The sequence below is a fragment of the Athene noctua genome, chromosome 14 (assembly GCF_965140245.1).
Source record: "Athene noctua chromosome 14, bAthNoc1.hap1.1, whole genome shotgun sequence".
Classification (NCBI taxonomy): domain Eukaryota; kingdom Metazoa; phylum Chordata; class Aves; order Strigiformes; family Strigidae; genus Athene; species Athene noctua.
This window is the reverse complement of record NC_134050.1, coordinates 16,544,131-16,571,431: the sequence shown is the minus strand read 5'-3', so window position 1 is coordinate 16,571,431 and position 27,301 is coordinate 16,544,131. Positions and strand designations below refer to the sequence as shown.

General features: G+C 44.5%; 1 protein-coding gene across 2 annotated transcripts in view; it reads right to left on the bottom strand.

The window, feature by feature from the left end:
* OSBPL5 (oxysterol binding protein like 5) overlaps positions 1-20,595 on the bottom strand; it is a 144,053-nt gene extending 123,458 nt beyond the window's left edge. The window contains exon 1 of one of the 2 annotated variants that reach the window (XM_074918293.1): positions 20,245-20,595. The gene's annotated coding sequence lies outside the window, so the exon portion shown is untranslated. Of the gene's footprint in view, positions 1-19,557; positions 20,015-20,244 lie in introns of those variants that run through there. The other variant, XM_074918297.1, reaches the window with a different exon arrangement.
* Between the last annotated feature and the right edge of the window lie 6,706 nt (positions 20,596-27,301).

Sequence of the window (27,301 nt, the reverse complement as noted above, 5' to 3'; positions counted from 1 at the left end):
GAAAATGCAAATATGACAGCCCAGGACACAATTCAAACCACTAAAAAGAGAAATTTACTGCTCCGTAGTGGCTCTCTTAGACCCTACATACACAGCAATGCAGGGGGCAGAGAGGGGAGAGCACCACAACTCTACTAGGAGTCCCAAGAGGTGCCTCCTGGTTGCCTGCCTCAACCACAACTCAACTGCACCTGAGTGTCTTTGGTCAGCGAGGAATGAGGAAGGAGCCTTACCTCCTAGCTGAGCTTCTCAGTGTGAACTGCCCAGGCACTTTCCAATTATACTGTATGACACAAAGCACAAAATAAAAAAAAAATTCCACGTCTCACGCATGGAAAAAGAAGACAAAAGCCTATTTTGGGTGACAAAGCCCTGACATTTCGAAGTGATGGATCTGTGGTCTTTGTAAGGAGTCAGCCTTGCAATTTGCAGCCCACATTACAGTGCTCCGAAGCTATTCATGTTGTTTTGCCAATGCCGGTATTGTGTTTGCATGCTTGGCACTTCTGGACTATTCCAGGATTTCCCCCAGTGCTGACTGGACACATTCTTCACCATGCTAAGAAGGGGGTGACCCATCGCCTCAGGCTGGGGGGAAATGTGGATAATTGCTTTTGAGAAGCACAACCACCATATTTCTGGCTCACGGGGGAACAGCTCGACCCGGCTCTCCTACCCAGCAGACCACAACAGCTATGTTAGACCAACGCAGCTGCGCACTGCCTGGTATTTATAAGGAATTTGACATTTATGTTCTGATTTAGTAAAGCCTAGAGCTCAATCTGTTCAAGAAGCTACTTTATCTGATTTGCACTGCCCTTCTGCCCAGTTGGCTTTGGTGCATGCCACCCGGCATGGGTGCTTGTCGAGGTGTGAGTGCCTGTGTTCAGCAGCAGCAAAGGGAGCCCCAAGCCTCATCCCCAAAACTGCCCAGGCTCATCCCCTCTCAGGGGTGCTCACACAGGGATGCTCTCAGAGCAACGGCAGCTTTTCTGTTCACAGACAGTTAAAAAGCCCCCCAAACCTCAAAACTCTACAAACAATCCTACCTTCTAAAATATAATTTTAATAGACTTTGTCACCCTTAGATTCATTCTGCGTTTATGCAATTACAGGGTGTGGCTGTACTCACAGCTCTCCAGCACTGGCAGATCTCCCTGCAAGTGAGAGGCTCTGGAAAAGCCTGGTTTCAATTATATGTGAGTGGGGTATTTCCACTTGAAAAATCCTACTGTCTGACAACAGTATTTTACCCTTGATCAAATACAGCCCCTCAGGTTTTCCAGTGCATTTGGTACATATTAATTAATCTTACAGTGCCTCAGTGACAGAAGGGGGTATCATCCCAAATGTGCAAGGACAAAAAAGCCAGAGACAAATAAAAATTACTTACAGATAGGTTGGAAAAGAGTCAAGTGGTAGTGACTTTCCCTGGATGGATCAGCAAAAAGGAAAAAAGCTGCTGGATGCCATTTCCCACAACAAATTAACTTGGAAGGACTAATTTTATCAGGCTGTGCTGGAGAGCACTGGGAAGAGTGGCGTAGAGAAGAGGCCAGCAGCCAGAGCACCCACGCTGCAAAGGGCGGCTGACCCTGGGGCTGGTGGAGGCACCCGCCGGCGAGGCTGCCTGGAACACAACAATCCTGTTCTGCAAAGGAATTCAGGGCCTCAGTGTTTGCTGGAAGTACTGATGGTGCTGAGCTCCAGCAACGCTTCATATTTGAAGGATCAATCTATTCAAATTGTTCTTCGTGATGAACAAGCTCTTAATGCTCAGAGGTAACTATCTTTAAGGCCATCAATTCCCTTCTATACACACACTTTTCAGGAGAGGCAAGTGTAAACTATATGATGGCATTTTATACACTGAGGTCTCTTCCCCTCAAGCATACCAATGTAAGTGGATAATGAAATCAATGAGATCCCACATCCAGGACCTTACGTGCACAGCTGTACAGGCAGGTGAACACAGCAATCTCTGTGTGAAAACAGTACCATTTATACAAAATGACTACATTAGAGAAAAAAAGCTATATACAGAAAGTACTGTATTTATACTCTGCTATGGATATTAAAACACACAGTACTAGTACATACTAAAATGGGTGTGATTACATCTCAGCAAGGCCAGCATAATGAGATAAAGAGTCATCTCCTTGGTTAGCATCACAGACCAACAGGTCCTATAAACTACAATTTATACTGGAATTTAGAGCATTATTTTTCAGAGACTAAAATGAAATATCAATTTCTGGATAGCCTATATAATATATCTGCCAATAACCAAGGGGGGAACACTATGGGAGGACAGGGACAGACACACATAACCCAAATATGAAGTGAACTGAAAATGATTTCACAGATATTGAACAAAATGTCTATGAGATGGTTTCTGGTTAGATAGACAAAAGGCAGAGACAGAGAGGAAAATGACCTTGTTCCACACAATAGAGCGATTCATCTGGATGAACCAGATACCCCAAATTACCAGCTACTAGGAGAACCGTATTGCAAATGTAGCTCAACCTCCAACATATCAAGTGCTGACTTAATCCTATTTGCAAAATGGGAAAACATGGACAAAACGAAGTCAGTCACCCTTTAGAACCACCTGGTAAAAATGTGGCAGCATGCTGAGTAAAAGCTTCAGGCAGTATAAATCAGTACAGCTCTGTTGTCACCACGGATGGCAAAGGATAATGTATTTTTGCAGTAGTTGCTCTCCCACAAAATCAAGTGCACACATTGCTTGACCTCCACTGGCAGCCTGGGTGTGTACATATGCTCATGGCCATATCCACACTAAGACAGGTTTCACAAACCTGTTACACCCCTGCATTGCCAAACGCTTCATATGAGGGGGGTCTTACCTCTACTCTGCCATGGTCCTTTTTTCTGGGCATCAGGTGAAGATTATATGGATGACAGAGGTGGAAAAGCTCTGCTTCAATTTACGCAATAAAGATGTTTTCTTCTAAGGAGCTTTAATCTGCAAGACTGTAACTTTCACTCTCCAAATAGAGCTCAAATTCCTGACCTTGGCAGAGCATCACAGAGGACTTGTTTTCACTCACACGGATTAACTGTCACTGAACAATTCATCCAAGATAATTGGCACAACCACTCCTCTTCTTCAAAGCTAGCATTTCCTCACCTATTTTCCCTTCTTCCTCCAATGAATGCATAATGTACAATAGTGAGTATATAACATATAACAGTGACTTTAATTACCACCACATCAATTGGCCAGAGTACTATCCTGAACAAAGTCTGCCAATTATATTAAGTGAACGAAAGCACGACACAGCGATCTATAAAAGGCACCTGCAAGTGTGCTCCTCCAAGTACCAGAAGCAGTTACGCACACAGCTGCCTACCCTGCCTGCCTCCTGAGACAGGGGATGCAGCAGCCCAGGAGGACCGCCCAGCACATGGCTACTCACTTCCAGACAAGTAAGTGTGCTGGTACTGACCACTTCCTATGGGCAAACCTATATCTATGCTCTTATCTGCATGTATCCACACAGGTTATGTGCCAGCGGAGAGGCCTGTGACCCATCCAATAGCACAATCTTGGAGTTTAGTCCAATATATTTGTTCTTCTACTGAGCAAATGCCTGCTTCTGGCACTAAAGCTACTATTCATAAACTTGAAAGGTTTGGAGAGTGTAAAAGTGTTGGCTCTATTTTGTGTTTTAACTAGTGCACTATGATTTGCCATTTCATAATCAATTTCACAGTATTTTTTGCCTTTTAAACCTCAGGGGACTGCTTTGTAAAAATGTTTGTTTGTTAGCAAAACCTGAAAAAAAACCAAAATCTTTCTGGTTGGAAAGAAAAGCTTGGAAATATGTGTGGAACATAAGCTAGAATTTTAAAAATTTAACAGTGAAGAGGGCTCCTTAACCCCTTTCCTTCCCCTCTCCCCCTTAGAGTTTTTACTTTTAAACTGAGATTCACAATTTCTAACAAATTTGGGATCTCTGAGACTGACAATATTTTCCTGATAGTTAATATTATCCCTAACAAACAAATGAGCAAAGTACTTTTCAGAAACACTGTCCCAAGCTATTTTGACTATACCCGCACACTAGAGATTTAATTTTGAACGTCTAGTCATATACAATCTGTCTCTTCAGCCTTGAATTGGTCTCTGTCTCACTTAAATTTGGAAAAAAAGCTGGAAGAATGGCTAAAGGCTCTGAAATAGGTTAGTTTTGCCCACTCTTCCACCAGCAATTTTCAAAGGGCTGCAGTTCAGTGCCCCACCTAACTGCGCAAACCCAGGCTTTCCCCTCTTCCTCCATGTGCACACTCCCTCCTCGCCTGACATCCAGCAATCCTGTGCCTTTCAGGGATGTTCCTTAGTTTACGTGACAGAAAGGAGGTGGGCCAGCTTTACCTTGGATCAGGTCAAGTGGTCATTGGATTTTATACACTGGACGCAGTGGGCTTGCACAACTGGGTGTGCAGAGGAGCCTGATTACCCTGGCTTAGGGGGAACATCAAATCACCTCCAGGAGAGTCAGGAACCCCCTGCCCACACCCTTTCAAGGGATTTACACAGCTCAGGAAGCCTCCCTTGGTAAATCCTAGCCCAGATCAATTAAAAAGAAAGCAGATGACAAAAATAAGTTAAATGCTGCTATTGTAAAGCACCTTCTTAATTTCCAGCACACCTCTGAAGCGAGCAGCTGCAATTAAAACATCAGCCTTTGTAATTACAGCACAGGAGCCTGTCTCCACCCTCACAGCTAGCTGTAACTGCTCTCACTTCTGGAGAGCTCTTCAGCAGCCACGCTCATCCACATCAGTGCTCCAGCTCTCCATCCAGCTTATTACTGTCCTCCAACACTGGCTCTCTGGGACCTGTTTGAGCAGCATCTTGCCCTGATCAAGGATAAGGACTCTGGGACACTATTGCAATACCAAATCTCAACAGCAGCATAACATGCCAAGCATTTTGTTTCAGGTGAACTGAGGCAGCTGTAAGAAGAAGGGAAAGAGCTGAGGGAAATGTTAGTCATCACACAATTAAATCCTCCCTGACTTCATCCACCAAGACGAAGTGATAACATGGCCTGATCAGGGCTCACAATCATTTAAGTGCCAACCTGATTTATTGGTAGTGATTTCTGTTCCTATACCAGCTGTTCAAGTCTCTGCTGGGCAACTGGATTGGGAGTTTTATACAGTGAATGGGCCATTTCAACCATAGTGTATTACTAGCTTCTCACAAATATTCCTCTCTGTTTGGTGGAGAACACTCATCCATCAAACACCTTGGTGCCTTCTCTGCTTGCCACGTGCTGCAATTACTCGCTTTGGCACAGCAGATCTCTGGATAGCGAGCAGGCACGCTGTTATTTTCCCCAGTGATAGCATCAAAAGAGGAAAGCATATAAATTATATCAGTCTTTGGTCTCCCTTCGTTTATCCTGCAAGGAACAGGCTTTTTTGTGTATGTCTAATACTATTCCTTTCTGAAAAAATATGTATCACTGCTCTCAGCTTTCGTTGCCCCAAGAAGGGACAGTGCTGAATAGGTACCCAACTGGGTCTACCAAGTGTGCAAATAAAACTTTGTGGAAGGAAACCTTTTCAGCACAAGGTACCTGAGCTCTGCACACCCTGCGGGAAGAGAGGGGAAGGTTCTCTGCCCTGATTTTACACACATTTTATGTCATTTTATACTTTTAGAGCAGCTACTGTCTTGCACATGGGAAAATTCACAAACATCTAATAAAGGGAATGTTCTGCTTGCACCTACAGACATGACAGGTCCATTGCATCACATCGTCCATGAAACGTGAACAGCTCGGAGAAAATAAGACCACAATCAAAGCCCAAATGTGTAGACCTTTATATATTCCAGCCATGAGTACAACCCATGGGCTTGATTTACATCTTGTTCCCATGGTTTGTTTTGTGTCCCACTCCCTCTGATGATTCCAGTGGGATTTAGGTCAGGGCCTAAATGGATATATAGAATCAAAAAATCCATTTCAAGCTAAGGAGAGATGGAAACAACTTATCACTTTCTTTGAAACTATTTAGACCTGCTCTCCTGGGAAGTACAGCACCAACCAAACTAAAGCAACTTATCTGTCTACCTGAGCGGGATATCTGAAACAGCAGGAAGATAGCTGTGGAAATAAAGCAAAGTCTAATTAAACCTAAATTTAACTGGGACTGCATTTTTTAATCTGGATTTTATTACTACTACCAAGTAGAGCTGCCGAAGCATTCCTTATGTTTCCTTAACATCATTCTATCCAGCAGTCCCTGGACTGTATTCAATGTCAATTGATATCTTTTCCCTGGGACAGCTATGCTGGCAGCTTCTAGCACTGACACAACACATCAATTCGCATTAAAAAAAAAAAAAAATCACCATTAGCTAAAAATATCTGAATGAAAACAAAAGAGTGTTTAAAATGTCATGGTATTACCCTGACTTCCTTTTCCTTGGCTCTGTCTTTCTTTTTTGTGACCACTGAGATAACCTCCAATATTTGTATAACTGTCTGATTTCTTACTAGTTTTTAAATGGAAGTAGGAGACATTTCCTTGAATTACATTTATGAAAAACACACAACCTGATAAGTGATTTTTTTGTTAACAATCCATCCAAAGCCTACAAATAACTAATGAAAATATCAAGAAGAGGCCCAGTAAAGCAGCTGTGAATGAAAACAGCAGCGGGCCATGACGTACTTTTTTCCCCCACCTTCCAGAAGCTGCTCATTAAGTCAAATTTTAAGCTGGGGTGGAGACAAGCCGCAGAAACTCCCAGGATGAGATAACACTGGTATCTGATTAGCGAGAAACATAACATCAATCAGACAGACTTGTAAGAAAGATATCACTGTGGTGTGTACACAAGCATTACACAACACATTTGCCCCAGAGCATCCTGCCTACCTGCCTCCTTCCTGTTCAGCTCAGACCTTCCTGAAATTAGGACCATTTCTCCAGACTCGTTCAAAGTTTCCACCTTTATCTCTCAGCCTGCCTAAAGACAGTGCTGGCTAAACAAAGAATTTAGGAGAGGAAATGACTATTTTGTGAGAGACATACTCCAGAGAGCAGGACCAGCACACAATCCCAAACAGAGCAACACCGGATGCTTTCACAAGGGAAAACTTCTGCATCCTTTCTTACAGTAGAAATTATCTTAGAGAGGAAAGAATGACCTCTAGATATATATAAGTCATCCTAAGAAAAAGATACTTTAAAAGGTAAAGCTCAAGATTTTTGTACTTCATGAGCTAAATGTAAACCCTTAGGGGTTTTCTAATACGCCTGTTTAGATATCCTGAACACATTTGCTGGGTGAAGAAGAGCAACATGTTTGTTTGGTGAAAAACAAGCACAGAAACACACTGTTATTCTGCACAAGCACGATAAGCTTTTAAAACAAATATAAAAGGCTAGAAAAGCAGGCATGAATGTGACTCCCCATATCCCTTGGGATGGCAGGAAGCTGGGAATGCTCCTTCAGCCCTCACACAGCCAGCAGCTTGCTCAACCTCCAGCACATTTCTGCATTTTATAATGCAGCAGCCATTACCAGGACCAATACGTGCAGAGTCCCAGTGCATACAATGCTCTGTAAAAAACTAAGTTGCCCAAGAGTCCTCTGGCTGGAGCAATTCAAATAGCACTTTTTGAAACAAATCCATTTCAAGTGGATGTGGCTTGTTTCCAACACCAATTAATAGCAATATTGAATTCTTGGGCAGCTAAAAATGCAGTTTCTGCCCACTGGACTTTCATGTAATGACACTGTAAAATGATAAAAAAACCCTGACTCACTTAGCCAGAGACTAACATGCTGTTTCCCCCAATACAGACCTTTCAACACTCCTTTTTTTGAAAGTATTTACATTCAAATTGATTTTGAGGGTGGTTTGGCAGTAAGAACTGCAGCACACAATTCCTCTGTCCACCATAGCCATATAATTGTTATAATTCAGCTTTCTAGGCATACATTGTTAGCTATCTACAGTGATGCTTTACGGAGGGGTAGCAGCAAATGCCCCATTACAAGAGAAACAAGCCAGCACTCCCCTGAAAGACACTTTTGTTCAATTTCCTTTAACAAAAATACACCAGCTGTGCTGCCTCTTTGTGCAAAATAATAAACTACCCTAATTCACAGCACTAATACTCATCAAGCTGCCACAAGTGCCTCCTGCCCCCACAAACAGTAACCCTGTGAAGAGCCAGCACCTTTCCCTTTGAGCTCCCTCATGCCCATCCAAGCTCCCAATCATGGCTGGTGTTAGAGCATCTCCAACTCGACTGCCGGTGCTCATCCGCTGCCCAGCCACTACTGTTATACTTAAGCCACAGCCTTGCCTCCAACAGTATGACTTCTGTATCAGTAAGGGCCGTCTGGGATTACAAGAAAAACAGCAATGCAGTCTCAAACTGAGGCATCTCAGAGACAAAAATCAATAGGGAAGTTTGGAGGCAAAAAAAAAGAAACGATGCAATACTGAATTTCACTGAATTACTGTACTTTGTACATAACAGAGGATTCTTAATAGCGTAGAAAACCATTGCTAAAAATTAGGAATATATAAGGTCTTATGAACCTTAGGAATATATAAGGTCTTATGTGCAGAGAGATTATTCTAGCAGCCTTTTAAACCAACTTAATGTCTCATTTTCCAAATATCAACTTCTTCTTTTCACTACTGTCTTTCGCACACCTTTTTCTTGCATCTTCCCTATACCCTGCTTCAGGACAGGACAAATCACTGGAACAGGAGCCAGTGGCATACAAAGGATGACTGGGAAAGCTGCTCTAACTTTTATTTTTATATGCTTGTACCAGCTGGTAATTCATCTTTTACAAAGCTGTGGATGGCTGAAATTTCCTTGCAAGGAAGCCATTCTCTGTTTAATAATAAGAACAATCAAATGCCATGATTTGTAGGAAATAACTTTTTTCTTTGACCTTTTTATTACTGGCAAAATGTCAGCACATTATTAAAGTGCAGAGAGCACAATCTACGATAAATAACCTTATGTTGCCACATACCAGACCAAAACGCCCCCTCCTCTCTGTCCAGATATGTACCTTAGTTTTCCAAAACAGCTCTGATTTATAAAGAATGATAGATAACCAACAGAGTCTGAATGCCAAGTGCAATACCGTGGGTGAACAGGGCTTGCTCAGTTCCCGCAAGCACAAACAAGGGAGGGAAGGAACAAAAAAAAGCAAGAGCCAGAATGCAGCCTTACTTCTGTATGTGGCAGCTCAACATCACTGCTGGGCATGACACACGCAATCTTTATCTTTACCTGAAATACAGCACCAAGTAAAATTGGAAAGGACCCAGTAAAAAACCACAAGGCTGTCTCCAGGTCTTAAATCAACTGCAATGAGAGTTTTAAGGTGTTCAACCTACTTAACTAATCAAAGACACTTAAAGCATCATCTGATCACAGGCTGCAATTACTTAAGAGGGAAAAGATGTCAGAAAGCTGGAAAAATGAAGCTAGAAAAAAGCCAGATTAGAGACAAAGTACACATCTTCTACTGTAAAGATAATTATCCTTCGCACACATTCTGAAGAGCACAAAAGAATCACCAACAAAAATTAAAATGCACTGGATGCTTAAGATACATGCTGTAATTCAACCAGAAGTTACCAGACCTGAGGTAACAATCTCAGGCTAAAATCCTGTGGCTTGCAGATGCAAAGTCAAATGAGATCAGTAAGACTGATACTTCTGGCTTTAAAATCCAGGATACAAAGCAAAGCTCAACTGTCCAAAAAGCAAACTCCAGCCTTCCTACCTGAGCCTAGGTAAGTACCTTACGAGCTCACCATGCCAAGTGCTGCAGAGTCTCTCTCCAGGCTGCCCGGGCACTGCACCTCACAGTAACCGAGCTGCAGGGCAGCCTGTGATGGGCAGCTTGTGTTGCTCGTTAAACATTTCTAGTTTTCTGCACTTATTCTCCACTTACTCCTTCTAACGTCCATTTTCAAATCGGCCTGAAGAAAAAATTGTTTTACTGACTACAGTAAAATAAACCTTTTTATTATCTCATATGCTGTTTCATTTTCTGGTACTCCAAACGAAATGGTACAGATATTTACAGCACTGGGCGTCTCCTGTAGCTCATGTAAGACAGACTTACTGAGCCAACGGCTTAGAGCGCAGCAGAACTGCCCATTAAAAATACTGTGGTATCATTCAAGGCTTCCTACAGGCACCCTCCACGTGTGCAGCTCAGCTCGTTTTCAAAACATTATTAAGAGCTACACTATTTAACTCACCATTTAACTTTTATGTTAAATGAAAGCAAAGAGCATGACCAAAAAAAAAAAAAGTGGCAGTTCGAGAAAAAAAAACAAAAAACAAAGGATGGGCCTGAAGATTTCCCACTAGCCTTATCCAGAGAGTAAACAGGCATACTCTGTCTGGGACAGGACAGGCAGACAAGGCCAAATAACCCAGAGAAGAGATCAGACCCTCTCCATACCCTCGTAACAGAGCCTTGCAGGCCAGCAGCACAGGAAAACAAATGAAAACCCAACCCCAAAACTTACCTTCTGTTCATTATTTTTTCAGTGCAGACAGAGGCACAGGGGTGCAAGCAATCTCCCCACAGATACATGAGGTCTATGATGGAATCAGGAACTAACACTGATCTCCCGAATCCAAAGCCAAACGCCTTAACCACAAAATTATCCTACTTTCATTGCCTCAACCTGTCTGAATCCAAAAGTACCAAATTACCGGAGGAGGGAAGGAAAGGAAAAAAACAGAATATTTATCAGGAATATTTCTGACCCACCTAGAAGCAGACACTATTTATATTGGTGTAAGTGTCCCATATTGCAGTTCAAGGAATTTGGAACAAGGGTATGAACTTTTAGTACTCAAAATCCTCAGCTTTCTGAAGTTCAAGTGAGGCTGACACAGACCCTCCATTAAATAAAAAAAGCCCCATATTGCTTAATGCTTTTTAGACAAGGGCCTGGAATGCTCAAGAGATTAAATAATTCATGCACTGCCTCTTCCCAGGGGTTCATACCCAGCCCAGATCACAAGTGTCAAATACAGTCACGCACACTCTTAATAAACTTTGAGAGATAAGAAAATGGCCTGAGTGCAATTCCCAGAAGACAAATGCTTGGACAGGACAAGTCCCTGTGGATCAGCTTGGCAGCAGTCCTAGCAGGACAGCAAGAGAAGCCGCTGGAGTGAACACTGCAGAGAAGTGGTGTCTTGGACCCCAGGGTTCAGAGGTGAGCAAAGGAGGGAACACGCTTTGGTTTCCCCTTGACATCTTCATTTTCTGAAAGACCCTGTGAAATCCTGTCCCAAATAAACCACTTCTATCCACGTGGAACGGCGGGGTAGGCTTACAGCAGCTCCACGTTAAAAGCATCTTACGTCATTTTCATTTGCCCCAAACAGATCAAAACAAAGAGCCGGTGAGTTTTTACATAGGATACACAACTCTGCACACCCTGTGATCTGCTCAGGCACTCAAACAAGGGAGCCAGAGGGAAGGGACCATCCACACACGCTGCCCACAGAGGCAGGTGCTGCCCGACAGCGCGACGAGCTCCTGCACACCCACTCAACCAGCCTGGGCACCTGAGCTTGTAGCAAGTTGCTACAAGCAGAAAACAGCAGCAAACTACACCTTGCTCTGCAGCACGGGAGAAGCACGGAGGGAGCAGAGCCTCCAGGGAGCCATGCTACAATCCAGTGTCTTCAGAGCAGATTCCTGCAGTAGCATTTTCCATACAGTGCCCTTGATTATGTAGCTCCAGGCTTGGCTTAAAGGTGGAACCTGCTGCTTCACTCTATTTCCACAGCCATTTGCACCTGAAGTGCCTGCTGTTTCCTTTCAAAAACTGCTCATCCCTGAGGTAAAAAGGGCAGAAAGCTCTTCTAGCAAAACCTGGGAGTCAGCAATCGAGAGAGGAAAATAAATTATTAAGGACCACAATCTTCCTTCTATCTGGCACAAAACTTAAATCTCTTCTTTCCTCCCCCTTCGTGGCTATGGTAATAATGCACAACTATTCATTATCCTCATCTTAACTAGAAAAGCCTCTTTCAATTTAGCACTTAATATAACTATGGTAAATTAAATAGTGTCTAGAAAAAAAGTCTTACTTTTTCAGAGCTATTATCTTACCTCTATGAAACCCTATCAGTTAAAAGTGAATCTAGCTATTAAACAATAAGGGTTTGTATCTATTCAGTGAGCAGAAAAGTGAGATGTTCAGCTGAAAATCGTTCAAATTCTATTTCCAAATTCAATACCACATCTCCAAGGGAAAACAGGAGAATCTCATTAACAATAGCACAATGTATGTCCCTTTTGCACTGCTGAGACAGTATTTTGAGTACCAATTCTCTGTTCACTTTCATTCACCTCAACGAAGTTTTCTTCTTCTATAGGAGAAAAAAATTTGCATTTTACAAAATAACAAGGCAAATGATTGCTTTTGTGTGCTTTCAGCAAAAGTTCTCTCCAGCTAGCAATGTATTGTTAATGCGATTTCTCCAAGACACACAGGATAAAAAGCACTTGGCTGCTGTGAAGTCAACGGGAAAATACACAGAGTTCAAGACCGTCAGGATGTCAAACACAACACAGAAGATCAAACTGCAGAGGCCAGGAGGAAATCAGGTAAGAAGCCACGCGCATTTACATGCCATCTAATGAATATATGGTGATAAGTGGTAAAAGCTTGGAAGATCCAGTTCTGCAAACACTGACTCACACACTCTAAACTGTCCCTATCACACTGCACTCAAAGTGATTTCGTTTGTGAGGACAAAGTGCATGGATTTCATGCCTATTCACATCTGTACCATGGAAGGTTGTGAAAATCCCCAACACAGATCTTTCCTAGAAGCTTAGTCTGTTTACAGCAATTCATTTTTACACTGTGACTGGGGGAAGGAAAAAAAAAAAAAAAGTCAAAAGCATCCTCAAGAGGTATCCAAGAGAGGCTCTTGGTAAATGGTCATCCTGTGTTCTCATGAAACAAACAGTGGCTTGGTAATATTCAAACTGATATCAGTAGCATTATTTTTAACACAGTGTAAGCATACCAGCTATAAGGAATAAAATATTAAGTAGGAAATATCTTCATTATATTGTTGTTCAACAATTGAGAGAACATTAGCAATAATTAGCAGCCAGCACTAGAACTTCTCTCTGCTAACTGTGCATCTTGTGAATAACAGCAAGGCTTATATTAACACAATGATGTCAGTTGCTGACAGCTTTATAGCAGAGAACAGCATATTGTGCATTTCTGGGAAAAGGACTCTTTAGCACTGTGGGGATTATTGTGGTTAAATTGCTTCTGAGTCACAGTCATTGTCACTCAGTGCTTCTCACTTGGTCTCTACCTACCTTTTATTCTCTTCTCCAAACAGGTGCATTCTCATGAGGAAATAAAACTGGCACTGTTGCATCCACTTAGCTAATTTAGAAGAGTTATTCAGTATTTTGCTTACACAATGGGATTACTTTTATTTATATTACAGAACAGCCCAGCAGAAGCCAAGGCCACGTTGCACTAGACATTGTGTGAATTCACGATAAAAGACAGACCTTGACACCAAAGACCATGAAATCCAAGCAGACATAAGAGAAGATGAAAAAGGCATGGGAAGCTGCTGTTAAACACACACTGACCACATGCCTTCTTGGGGCACTCAGGAACAGGAGACCCTACACCACACTTGTCAGATACACTCACAGCTAGGAGATCCTCCCAGCTTCTCAACACACCTCACCCCCTTGGAAAAGACAGCTTTCAGCACCTACACTGAGGGTTTCCACAAGCCAGAACTTGAATACCAGCTTGGAAAAAATTAGGTTAGATGCCTGACAGTCTGGGCTTGGTTTACACAGCCTCCAGCCCTGTCCACAACTACAGCTCCCCAAGTCTACTGCAATGCATAGATGTATGAATAAATGAGTGCAGGTATGCCAACATGCCTCCCGTGACCTGGAGTCCAGGTCGTAACAGCAGTTTGATTACAGGCAACAAAGTGGTGGATCATCAGTCAAAAAAAATTCGGGGCCTTGTTTGCATCCCCCGAACCTAAATTAAAACAAACAAAATCCATTTACATCCATTCTTATCAAATTACGTCTCTTCAATGAGGAATGTTATAAAGGCAGAGGATGACAAGGAGGTTGGGCCAAATTAGCAGATTTTTAAATGGGAAGAAGAAAATCTATTTTAAACCAAACTCAAACCCACAAAGACTGTATTTCATGTCTAACACACCTGTGTCCTGCTCTAGATTGACAATAACAGAGAGCTCCATGGAGGGCAGCTGAAATTACTGCCTTGTCCACTAATGCTGTAATTTGAATGGTGTGTACAGTGTACACAGAAAGCCTTCATCATCCAAATAAGGATTTACAACTTTATGGGAAAAAAAGTTATATTGCTCAGACTTGAACTGCCTTTGACCCACATATGAAAGAAAAGGTCATCAAATTATCTGCAAATCCAGATTTCTTTCCTTAGTAAGGTTAAGGGGAAAAAAAATTATTCACTGTATCAGCAACTGTCAGGCTTGCAGAATTGCACGAGATTCTTTTCAAAGCAACAAAAGGCAGAAAGATTCATCTTATAAAATGGAAATCTCATCTATTTGCATCCATGCCAGGAGTTTACCAGAATAAGCCCCCCAGCCCAGCATTACTTCCAGTGGCAATTTCACATTCAGCTTCCAGGGACTTTACAGATGAGCCGGCAGCAGGTCCCTGAGTGAACTGTGCAATGTTTGAAAAGCGTAAAAGCCTCAGTCACCTAGTACTACTATATAAAAGTGATTGTCTCCTGATGCTGAAAGTCATACCAAAAAGGCAGAAAGAAAGATTAAAAAAGAAAAATTAAATTGTTCTTTTCATTCTGCCAAGATTACGCATTGTGAGTAATAGTTACCCGCACCACGCAAATGCAGCAGAGTTCCCTTCCTCTCCTCACTGGGAGATGGCAATTGTTTGCTGTGAGGAGAGAATTCCCTGTCATTATAATCTGAGAAAAGAGCAAAACAATTGAATAGTGCAATGCTAGGGTAGGCTTTGCACTCTTAACTGGCATCAAACAACACAGGTAACAAAAGCCAAACTCTCTCCACAGCACCGAAGGCGGGGAAGGAGCAAACTGCATTAGCATGGAAATTAAAGCATGGTTTTGAGCAATCTCATGTATTTACAGTGAGCAAAATGAAGGAGAGCTAGCAGGACACTGCTTTTGTGCTTGAAGTGCTGAGATGCAGAAGGACCAAGTTCACATTCAAGCTTCCCACGCAGCACAGACATTTCATCACTCAATGCCTCTCTTCCGCACCTTACAGACAAGCAGCAAGCCTGCTTTTATCTTAGCCTCTGCTGATCATTTGACATGAAGTACCCTTTGGGACTCTACTACAGGGGCATCCCATTTTGGGCACACACACAAAATAGCTATTACATTAATCCTTGGGGGTACAGTTTCACATTGATTGATTGAGTCACTGACAGATTAGACAGGATGAAGCAGGCAGACTGTGTTTGGGATTTTCCCTGGCCTCCCAAGGATAGCTGCACATGTCCCAGTTCATTAAGGATGTGTGCCTTTCTCTTTTGCCTTCAGCTGGTTAATTCTGAACTGATACTATAACCATGCAAATGGTAACTGGGTTGCTGAAACACCCAAATTCAGACAGCAGCCATACAGTTGATTCCCAAGAAGTCAAAGCTTGGCTTGGGGCTTAACAAAACACATTCAAAAACTATTATCAAGAAGACTGTCAGCATGATAAGGTTATTGAAATTGGCCCATAGCACAGACCTCAGTGACACATTTCAAAAAGGAAGCCTAGGTATACACCTAGCTGTTTATTAAACAAGGAGGAGAAATAAGCCTTTTCAATCAAGAGTTTGATTTACACATCTATAAATCCTTCAATCCAAAAAGAGCAAAAAAGAAAATAACAGCACAACTTCAACTGAAGCTCTACAAACACAACACAAAACTATCTGAGACTAGAGAACAAGGGCTATGCCCACATTTTTTATCCAGGTTGCAAGAAAAAAAAAAAAACACCACACACAAGCAGCTGGACTATTCTAACCTAAAAAAAAAACCCAAACCAACCACTTTCACACCACTGTCCTGTTGTGATAGGCAGACACCCTTTAAGAGTTAACTCCTATTCGCCTGCTGTGAGCTGCTTCCAGTTTTGCAGAATATTCCCCTTTAATCCCTTGATCTGTTCGTATTACACGGATGCATATACAGTACCTCGAGCCTGACGCAAGCATGACAACCCTACACCTTGAAACAGTATTCCAGTAATTCAGAAATGTGGAAATTACTGAAGTAGTCTTGGCTTTTGAATCCCTCAGTGATAAAATACTCCTGATCAGCAGGCATAATCTTGGTAAGTTTTTGCTATTTCCTGGCTCCCCTGATCTCAAGCTTGGGAGAGAGCATCCATGAATTAATTTTGCTTCCCCCACCTCCAGAGTAGCAGTGGGCAGAACCATCTCAACAAGGAGTCTCAGAGCTGATACTACCTGGAGGCTGGCTTAAAATACACAGTATGCTAAAATGTGCTGTGTCCAATTAGTATCACTGCAGAAGCACACAGGTAGTAAATTTTGCAGGCAGGAAAACTGCTCCTGAAAGTAGCTCATCACCATGGGGGTCAGGGCAGATGGGAGACATGAAGGCAGCAGGCAGATAAAGTGGGAAGATGAGATTGCAAAACCAGGGCAGCATGTAGACAGGTGTGAGGAGAATCACTTGGAACTGGGGAGAAAGTCCTCAGCAGCTCATCCTCTGGAGCAATAAAGCAGCAGGCGGGAAGGTCTGGGCAGGAGGTACGCTGCTCCTTAGCCGTCCACAAAGGCTCAGTGGCTGCTTATCAAAAGGATGTTTTTCAGGATGATTGTCTCCTTCCTCCTTCATTACACGGGCAGAAAGAGCGACAGTGGTGCGGAGGGGCTGGGACGAGGGCAGAACCGGTGATTTAGACACAGCCCTGTATAATTATGTGCACTGCAACCACACAGCTCCATAAGGAGGGCTGTGAGCTCCACACGCAGCTGCACCTGGGAGGAGTTTGCTCAGTCTCAGAAGCTTGGTGCTCTGGAAAGCACAGCACAAATGCCAGCAGCGACAGCCAGGAGCCTGCATGAGGAGTAAGCAAGCCCAGCCCCACACTGAGACAGGCTGTCAGCAGGTCACTGTCATTGTTGCCCAAACACACATGTATTTGGCATTTGGATTGTCTGTTCCCATTCCCTGAGCTGCTTCTTGTGTTTCCTTTACCTTAGTAACCACAGCAGGCATGCACAAACACCTACAATGTGCTGCCAGAGACATCTCATGTTGAGGAGTGGAGGCGTGAGGAGCAGCATTTCTGGCTGAGAAAACACTGTGCTATTAACGCTCCAAAGGCAGGGAGGTCAGGAGAAGAGACATTAAATGCAGCTTTTTCCCCAAATAAAACGGGAGATCAAATAGCACAAATCTGTGCAGTTGCGGAGGGAGGTCTGTGCTCCACGGCTGAGAAGCAGCAGGCCCCTGCTGACACACTTCAGGGCACTCTCATTTTCGCCTCTTAAGCCCCTGATCCAGCCCTTACAAGACCTTCACCGCTGGCAACACTGACAATGTCACAGTTACCTCCAGCAGAGAACAGGTCCCTTGGACATGAAGTGAATCTAACCCAATTCAGATCAGCTTAACTAAAATTTTTATTATCTACGAACATAATATGAATTAGTCGAGTTTGAGTTTTGCTCTGAACAGAGCAGACTGACTTCAAACACTGCCCATTACATTTTACAAGAAGGGCCTTTCCCTAGAGATATCCCAGATTCCAAACCGCTGCACCGTACTGGACACAGAGCTGGTTTTCCCCTGCTGTAGCCAAAACAGCACCTTGCTAAATATCTAACTCAGCAATGGAAACTGAACCACCTGTACTGTACCAGCCTCCCTCCCACTCACCTGATGAATCAGTGTTGCAATAAAGCACATGGAAATTAAATTAAGCACCATGAAAAGATTACAGCAGTAAATCCGCCTTTCAGTTACATTCATGTAGCACCACAATTAAATCATTCCCTAGGTTCACACTGTCCACCTCAGAACAGGCTGCAGGCAGGACTAAGGCCTGTATTTTTTCCCTCGAATCAGAGAACTGCCATCCCTACCTCAATCAACAGTGGCACAAAGTAACCCCTGACACTGAACCAGACCCCCTTGCTGACCCCAACACCATTCTGGACCAGCTCAGCCGTCACCCTCCTCGCCAGGCTGAGGGGAGCATCTCAGGGTCACCTGTCACCCCGCCGTGAGCTGCCCTGTGCACAACATCCATTCTCCGCTCTCAGCAAGAAAACTTACCACACACAGAGGGGACTTGGGGCTTCTCTCCCTCCCTCCCTCCCCACTCCCACCTCTTTGGAAACTTGCTGCCAAGGAGGAAAGGTGGCAGCTGGGGACACATCCAATGCAGCAGCTGCTGCCTGCTGTACAGGCGTTCCTGAATACTATTATCTTGTGCATCAGTGCAAAGAGAGGGAAGGAATATTTTGACAACAAAGATACTGCTGCAGCTAGATGTAGTGAGGAAGTGACTACACAGCTTAAAGAAGTTTCCTCCTCATTTATGTTAAACAATTGTTTCACACTACAGCACTTTAGATTTGCGTAGCACTCAAAAAACATGGTTTCCGATCCAGCAGGCAGTTGTATGTGCTTATGTATTTACTTCTCTGGGAATGTTGCCTCGCTTCACTTAGTGCAAGCTAAAAGCATTTCCAAACTCAGGTCTACTTGGTTTTCAGATAGCAATGCAAAAGGTCTCCAGCATGGTACCTGTACCAGTGCCTACAGGAGAGGTAATTACTATCCTTGCTTACACACAGCCAATTACTATCAGTGCGGACAGACTCCTTGACTATTTCCTCACCATCGTGGAAGAAGCACATTAAAAATGGGTTCCACCGACCAGATATGCCCGCACGTCTAAAGAAACGATGTCACCCTGACAGCCTGCAATGCCCCATGCCACACCAGTCACACAGTGGCCACCAGCTCTGCCACGAAGCTGTGCCGGTGGGTGTGGGGGAAGCACCCCACAGCTCCCACCCCAAACCCCAAACCGCAACAGGCACACACAGAAACGGCGGAACAGCCTCGCTACCCACCACCTGGGCACAAAGCATGGGCAGAGCAGCAGGGTTACCCTCCCGGAGCTGCCAGTGCTCAGCCTCTAAGTGAAATCACCCTGCTCATGACTCTGGGGGACCATGTTATTCTTAAAAATAGGCAGCCTGGCTGCGCGGGGGCCAAGGAGAAGGGCTGGCTCAGGGCGGGGGGGGAAGGGGTTTAATGGGGTAATTAGGGGGTTATGTATTTGCTTTTAGAGGATATTTTGGGGAGGATGGCTTTTGAGGGTATGGGGGAAGTGGCTTTTTGGGAGACAGCCGACCCACCGGCTGGAAAGGGAGGGGGGGTGTTCGACGCGTCCTACCTGGTCGGGGCGACCGAGCCCCCCTCGCGAAGCCGCCGTCAGCACGTCACCCCCCGCCGCCGCCGCATCGCCGCCGGCAGGACACGCGTGGGATGGGGCGGAGGGGACACGCGTGGGCCCCGCGGAGCCTCTCCCCCCGCGGCACGGCAAGCGCGGAGCGGCGGGCCGCGGCCGGACAGCTGCTCGGGGGAGGCGGCGGCGGCAGGAAATACCAAAAGACTGATCCAACCACGCTTGGGAGGGAGGGAAGAGAAGGGGGAATAGAGGAAAAAATAGAAGGGGGAGAGGAGAGGGGAAAAAAAACAAAAAAAACACACGGGGAGGAAAAAAAAGAAAGGAAACGTGCAAAATCCGGGCGGGATCGGCGCGGCGCGGAGCGGTGCTCGGCTCCCCACGCCGCGCAGGGGCCCGCGGCAGCGCCCCCGGGGCCGCCCTGGCTTCTCCCCGCCGGCCCGGCTGGGGCTCGGCTCGTTATTTCCCCGCTGGAGTTTGTTTCTTTCTTCTCGGCACAGAGAGACTGAAGCCAAGGCAGAGTAAATAAAGAAAAAAAAACCAAAACAACAAAAAAAAAAAACCCAAACACCAAGCCCCAAACAAAAAATCATGCAGACCCCCTCCCCCAGGGAAGCAATTAGCCATCCTTGGGGTTCACCGACACGATGGGAGAGGTAATGGAGAAAAGTCAACCTGGGGAATCGCCGCGGAAGCCTCCAGCTGCAGGAGCACCGTGTCTCAGCATCCAGCCATATGCCGCCTCCGACGCCGTGACTCAAAGGCGCCCGTGCTCTGTGCAGCCCTGACACGCAGCCGGGCGGGCTCCAGCTTCGCCTGGGCGTCCAGAGCGAAAAAATCAATCCACGGCGAGCGCGGACCCTTCAGCTCCTCCAGACGAGGAGGACAGTCCAATCATCGCATCCCTGGCCGCAGCCTGCCTGCCCCTTGGGGGAGGCATGACTTTACAGGCAGCGCAGGAGCTGGTAAAACATCGCAAGCAGAGAGCGACCCAGCCACCGCGTTCGGCTGCCGCTCCCCCTCCCCTACACCCGGCGGGTCCCAGCCGGGGCCGAGAAGAGGAAGCCAAGCGGGACTTCACGCATCCTTCATCGCCGTGGGAAAAAGGTAATGCCGAAAGTCCGCCCAGACTCCCGAGTAGCAGAGTTAAAAGGCACCCAAACTGCCTGAAACCAAAAAAATCACATGAGGGGATAATGTGACCAACATGTGTGTCTGACTTTCATCACCGAGTCTGAATCACCCATGTACAGCTGAGCCCTTGGTGCCAAAACCAGCGTGGAGCTCAGAGTCATGCTTCTGAAACCAGAAGTGTTAAACCAGATGCCTGAAGTGCTCTGCTACCCCACCCTTCACAGAAAAAGCCAGATCCTTTTTCTCTTTAATGTGTGCAGCCTCTAAACCAAGACAAAGACCCACCAGCTCTGGTGTTCCTCATGCTACCCGGGAAGCAAGCTGCCAATTATAAAGAGCAACAACTCATTAACTGGAAAGGTCTCCCAGATCTAAGACAAAAATCCTGAATTCATCCAAAGCTGCAAATTCAACTTGGACCAGGACACAATTTCTCTCACTTAGTGACTCCACCCAACTGCAGCCCATCCACGGACCACAGGGCTTCACCCTGCATCTCTTACACCCACATACCCACCCTTAGCCAGCAGAAGCAGCTGCTTTTCTCCCACTGAGCTTGGTAGGACAGAGCAACACACACTATACCTAGCTAGGAGTAACAGCGTAGCGCTGGAGAGAAAATTCACCATCTGTTTTAGCTCTTTCCTAGAAGTTCTGGTACAAAGCAGAACTATAAACAGATCATAAACTAGACTATGAACAGATCACACAGCCAAAGGTGTCACCATAGCCCTTCTCTACCCATTAAATAAACCCCTGAATCACTTGCATGGGCAGGTAATTACTAAATTCACCTGTATTTGTAGTAATTTCTGCCTTTATCTTCAAGGTGTGGAGAGCTGTCATGATTCCAGCGGCCTTCAAGTCAGTTGGGATTTTTACTTAATCCTCACCAAAATTCACCCTGAGGGCACGCCTGTACTGTGCAATGGGGCAGAGCACGGCACAGAGATGCCAGAACGAGTGTGAGCCAAGGCCTCTTGCCACCCTGGCTCGGGGCCCTGCCAGGCAGAGCCGTCATGTTTGGAGGCAGGAGCAGCTCACCCCGGCTCATGCTGCCTCTCCCCCCTGCCTCCTGCTGCTCCAGGCCACACCAGGCTCCTTGCTGTGTCCCCAGCTCCCTTCACCCTTCTGCTTTGAGGGTTGGCTCACTCAAATACAGCCAGCAAGTTGCCTGGTCCAAATGGCTTTTTCACTAAACCGTGGGCTTGACAGTGATCCTGCCTGTCCAGATTGGCTTTGTCCAGCTGTGGCAACAGAAGCAGCTCCTTGGCGACTTTTGCACAGAGATCTAAGGTTTCTAGCATCCCTACATGAAGCACAGTGGGACTGAGAGTCCACTTCCCAAGGACTTCTGTCTCAACATTTTTTAAAACCCTTTTAAAGGTGTTTTGGCTGAAGTTTTCCATGGAACAATTTTCTTCTCAGGCAAACATTCTGTGATTATGAATATTCCATCTGCTCACTGCCACATCGCCACACAGAGCCCATTTGGTAAAAAACTGAGCATCCAAAAACATTTCTATCCAAGCAGTTAGAGACCCTGATAAAGAATAATATTTAATGTTTTCCTATGTGCTCTAGGACAGTTCATGTGACATTAGTGATGTGCATACACAGAGCAAAAGGCTTGCCAGTTAAGCTCTCAATATTTTGTGAGTAAAATTGGACCATGAGAGAAAATTTACATCAGACTGATTGCTTTGCATCATGTAGCCAAGGCATTTCTGACATGGTCCAAGGAGCCCTGAAATTGGATTTGCTGTGTCTTCAGACCTTGCTCCAGATGGGTCCTCAGACTCTGGGTTAGACAAGAAGAGTGACATCCATCACTTCCCTGCCTCTTTGTCAAAGACAGGACCTGGACCCATCCTTCACCTTATAAATCCGCTACAGAAAGGTGGGGAAACTTAACCATGCAAACACTAGTATTTTTAAAGACTCTTTTCCACAGCCCTCTAGTGTCTGTTCTGTTAACAGCCATTCAGAAGACAACCCGTCTGCTCGGGCTGTGCTGGTTAGGGTTACCTGGCCTGCACCACCTGCAGCTCACACAGACACACCTGAGCTGCCCGTGAAACCCTAACGGGGTGGCTGTGGAGTACTGAGCTCTTGCCCCCACCCTGCATTTGGGTGAGGTTTGCTGTGTGCACCAGCTTCTGTCCTAACACCACCTGAGGTCCCGAATTACAGCTGGTTCACCAGTGTCTCCCAGATATGACATATCCCTTCGACAAAAGCTCTCTGATGGACATACCTGGCTGAGGCCCCTTCTAGCTCCAGTTCTCCTTTACAAGAAACCAGCCTTCCTTTTAGGGGGTCTGCAGCTGGGATTCTTTCTTTCACATTAGCCAGTGTATGCAACTTTCTCACCACAGCAATACAACTCTGTCCTAAGAGGGCTTGTAAACTGGTGTGAGCTCTACCATAAGCAAGGAAAACAAAACCAGCAAAACACAATAAGCTGTAATTGTATGGCTGGGAGAGTGAAGTCAGAGTGATTCAGTCCTGATACTCCAGTCTGTACAATCCAATCATGAAACCCAGAGAACTTAACAGTCAGGCCACTTAAAAACAGTATCTCATGCCTTTTTATGACAACCCTAGATGTGCAACAATACAGTATCAGTTTATCACAGTGCTGTTTAAAAACCGTACTAAAAGGAGACAGTGAGGTGAGCTACAGCAACAGGCAGATGCCTCAGTTCTTTCAGCTCAGCAGCCTGCTGTTCATCCTAGGAAATGACTGCAACACTTTGCCTTGCATCCTCCTTTCTAAATCCCTCACCTTTTGCTAACTGCTGAGATCTTCTTCCCCCTAACAGAGACCATACCTCACCTCTGTGAAATGCAAATACATACTCATTTTGTAGTGTCACTTGCATTTTATGCTTTCCTATATCTCACAATGTATCTACAACAGTTCTACAAGCTCCCATTTATGACTAGAAAGGTTATTAAATACCATAAAAGCCATCAGATATATTTATTGGCCTCTATTAAAATGGAAATTGAGAGGAACAATGATATTCCTATCATTATAATTAGTACAATGTCTCTACAGCCATAACCACATTAATCAGACATCATATGAATGGTTGTTAGCATTGCAAGATACTTGCCCTTAAGCTCATGACACACAGCAAGACAAGAAGCAGGAAGCTTTAAAACAAGTGAGTTAAAGAAATTATTGAACACAGGTCTTTATCATTAGCCATAAGCTTCAACAGAGCTGCATACAATTAATGATTAAGAAAAAGATCACTTTTACCTGCGTGTGTTTTCCAGTGCAAAGTTTCTTAGCAAAAATATTTAATGCCATAGGTGGATAGAGCAGGAGTTTCTTGTTAACAAATAGGAATCTGTCTGTTTAGAGCTCCGAAAAAGTAAGTCCACAACTAAACACATTTGCTCATTTTACATTTTGAAAAACAGGGCTGCTGCTAAACCCGGTTCCTAATTGCAAGTTTGCTAGAACGTGTCTCTGGGGAAGTTAGAAAAACCCACAAACACCTCCCTGGGAGCCACTGGAGATTGGAGTCCTCTTGTGGCAAACGGTGGAGGAAAATTTTCAGCGACTGCTGAAAGTTGGGGCTCTACACAGGAGGCTGCACGGTAACAGATACAGGGAGTATCAGCTTTGGAAAGAGTTTCACGTCACACTGAAGAGCATGAAAGCAGCACTGTGAAGACTTCGCAGCTGGCAGTGGGCAAGCATCAAAAGGAGCAGAATGCCACCATATTTTGATACTGCAGACTGCGCTTCTGTTTACTTCAGCAGCTCCTGTCTGTTAGTGTGCATTCCCTGCTGAGATGATATTTCTGGCTGGGGTTTTTTTCCTCTATTACCAGAGGTAATTTTTCTTGAGTGTTTCACTAGCAAGAACTTTCTTCCTGGTTAATATATTCACCGTACAGTAACACGGGCCAGCTCCCGTCCTTCTTGTCAGTCTGCTGCTGAGATGGGTAGATTACACAATTCTAAGATCTTGTTTAGATCCTGCTGCTCTGTATTTCACCTCCTTTTTTGCTGTGCTGTTTTTTACCTGCAATAGTCCCTATGGACTGCCTTGAGTTCAGCTTAGGAGACGTTTCTGTGAATTGATGGATGTTGGTCATGTCAGTGCCATGCTCCCTGCCTGGAATAGTACTAGAGAAGATGGAGGAAGAAAACAATCTGAAGTTCTATACCCACACATGGTGGTCAGAAGATTTTCAAATGTCCACATTTGGCTTTCAGTTACAGCAGAGAGGTTACCTGGCTAGGAATTTCACACATTGGGTTAAGCCTCCAAAGGGCTCACAAGCCACTCACAGCTCTGGTGGTCCTGTAACAACAGCTTTATCTTTCAGGAAAGCATCTCCAGCCATAGGTTGTAGCAGAGGCTTTGAAGGCAGTTTTAAAGACCTGCCAGGTGACATTTTCTCTGTATGACCTATCATACACTTAGATGGTACCCTGCTTTCTACAACCTTAACCCCAAGGGTGTTTTTCAGGAGTCTAAACACAATGTCATTTCAACTAATTCTACCCAGACCTCATCCCAGAGAGGTCTTTTGTGATCTTAGGTACCTTATATTAAACAAGACTTCCTGGGCAGATCTCACCTTCCCTACCCTGCACGCTCCTTAACATAAACTTCTGTCTCAAGGGTGCTCACCTTCAGGAGTCCTAGATTAAGGTCTGTGCAGGGAGGTAAGCCTGTTCTTCCACACACCTTGGTCTTGCTATGGATGGAGCAAAATGAGGTTTAATTGCAACTACTCAAGGTCTTCATTTCTTATTGTTCATCTGAAGGCTGTTCACATCAAGCACCATGAACCTATTTTCCTCTAAATGTCTAAGATAGCAAATTAAGTTGAATGCTACCATTATGGCTCTCATGTGAAAAACAGATCAAAGAGTTTGGTTACCATTGTTTTGCTCCTGCAGGCCTGGCTCATAACTAACTGCGTCTCCTCTCAGAGGGCAGCCCAACATGCTGAGCTGATCTGGTGGGCAAGGTTCCTTCTGCAGCTAGCAGCAGGCTGGAAAGCAGCCGAGATATCCAGGATCTGACAAACTGTCCAGTGAAATCTGGGCTAGATTTCAAAACCCTTGATAAGACATGACACAAAAAGCAATTTGCTTTTCAAAAACATTCCAATAACCCTTGTTCTTGGTCATATTTCAAGCTGATCACAAAGCAAGTTAGCACTTACAAAGCCTTGAAGGATAAAATGAAAACATACGTGTATATGTAAAAATATGCATACATGCCTACAAATATATACATAAATGAACTTTTTGCATGGCTGGATAAGATTGGAACATCCACATCAGTATGGATAGCTGACATGTTTCTGGATGATCACAGATTTCCTCAATAGCTAATGGGAAATGTCCATATGAAGTCAAACTTTATAAACAGCCATTTTTTTTCAGTTTATTTTTCTTTCTGCCCTGGATAAACTTTGGAACAGATGCCAACAAGTTTAATCTGGTCTGAGTGCTGTTATCATCCAGGAAATATTACAGTGAGAAGAAACAAACACATGTCTCTATAATTGATTATCAGACTCACAGATCAGATCTTTGTATAGGCCAGTACCAATCTCACTACACATATCTATTTATTTATTGACTGGTTGATACTCTGTCCGTAGATAGATCTGGATCTAAGCAGACAAAGCCACAGCTTAGTTCTGCTTTGTTTATTACTTTATTCTCTCCAGAGAGAGGCATTCTGACTTACAGATGACTGAATCTAGTTCCTGACACCCAACTTATGCTATTGATCTGGAAGTCAGGCTGGAGAGTCACAAATCTGATCTATTAGTAGCTTTGTAATAACACTGTATCATATTCCTGAGCTTCCAACTGCCTCCAAACATTACAGGATGTTTGTTCTCATACTTGACCCCTTTTATTTTGCCTGACTCTTGACTCACTCTTGCAGCCAGCTCATCTCTGATAAATTATGGAACTTCTCACAGCTTCTTTCTTACACTGCTCTCCAAAATCCATCTTAAGTCTCCATCTGTGATCAAGCAAAAAAAGTCTCCTTGACTGTTGCAATTCATTTTAGGGATTCTTTGTTATTGCTGATGCCTCCCATGAAAAGGACACCTGCACTTGCCACAGGGGCTTGAGGGAGATCAGTGAGAGAAAGTATAATACTATTTTCTGCCTCTGCTGAAGGGCAGCTGGCTTCTTGGTTTGTCTGCTCAGAGGGATGCCAGTATTTTTGTCCTCCTTTTGCTTCAAACAGGGAGACCTGTCCAGTGTTCTTGCCACAAATTATAACTGTAGAAGTAAAACACAGAAGAGTGAAGCCCGGAAAAAAAAAAACACCTCCATTTCCCCAGAAGAGATCTAACACTATCAAATACCATGCTCTGACTTACAGCCCAAAAAGGCAACACAGAAAGATTTGTTCCAGAGCAAAACGTGCATCTCTTTTATGCCACAGAGGACCTGATTTGATCCCAGAGTCACTGATCAGATCTGTGCTATTGAAGTCCAAGTCCAAAGTCAGTCTCACAGAGGATGGCTGGATTCAGTGACTATGGGAGTCTTGAAATAATGGAATAATAGCTCAGGAAGTATGATAGAGAC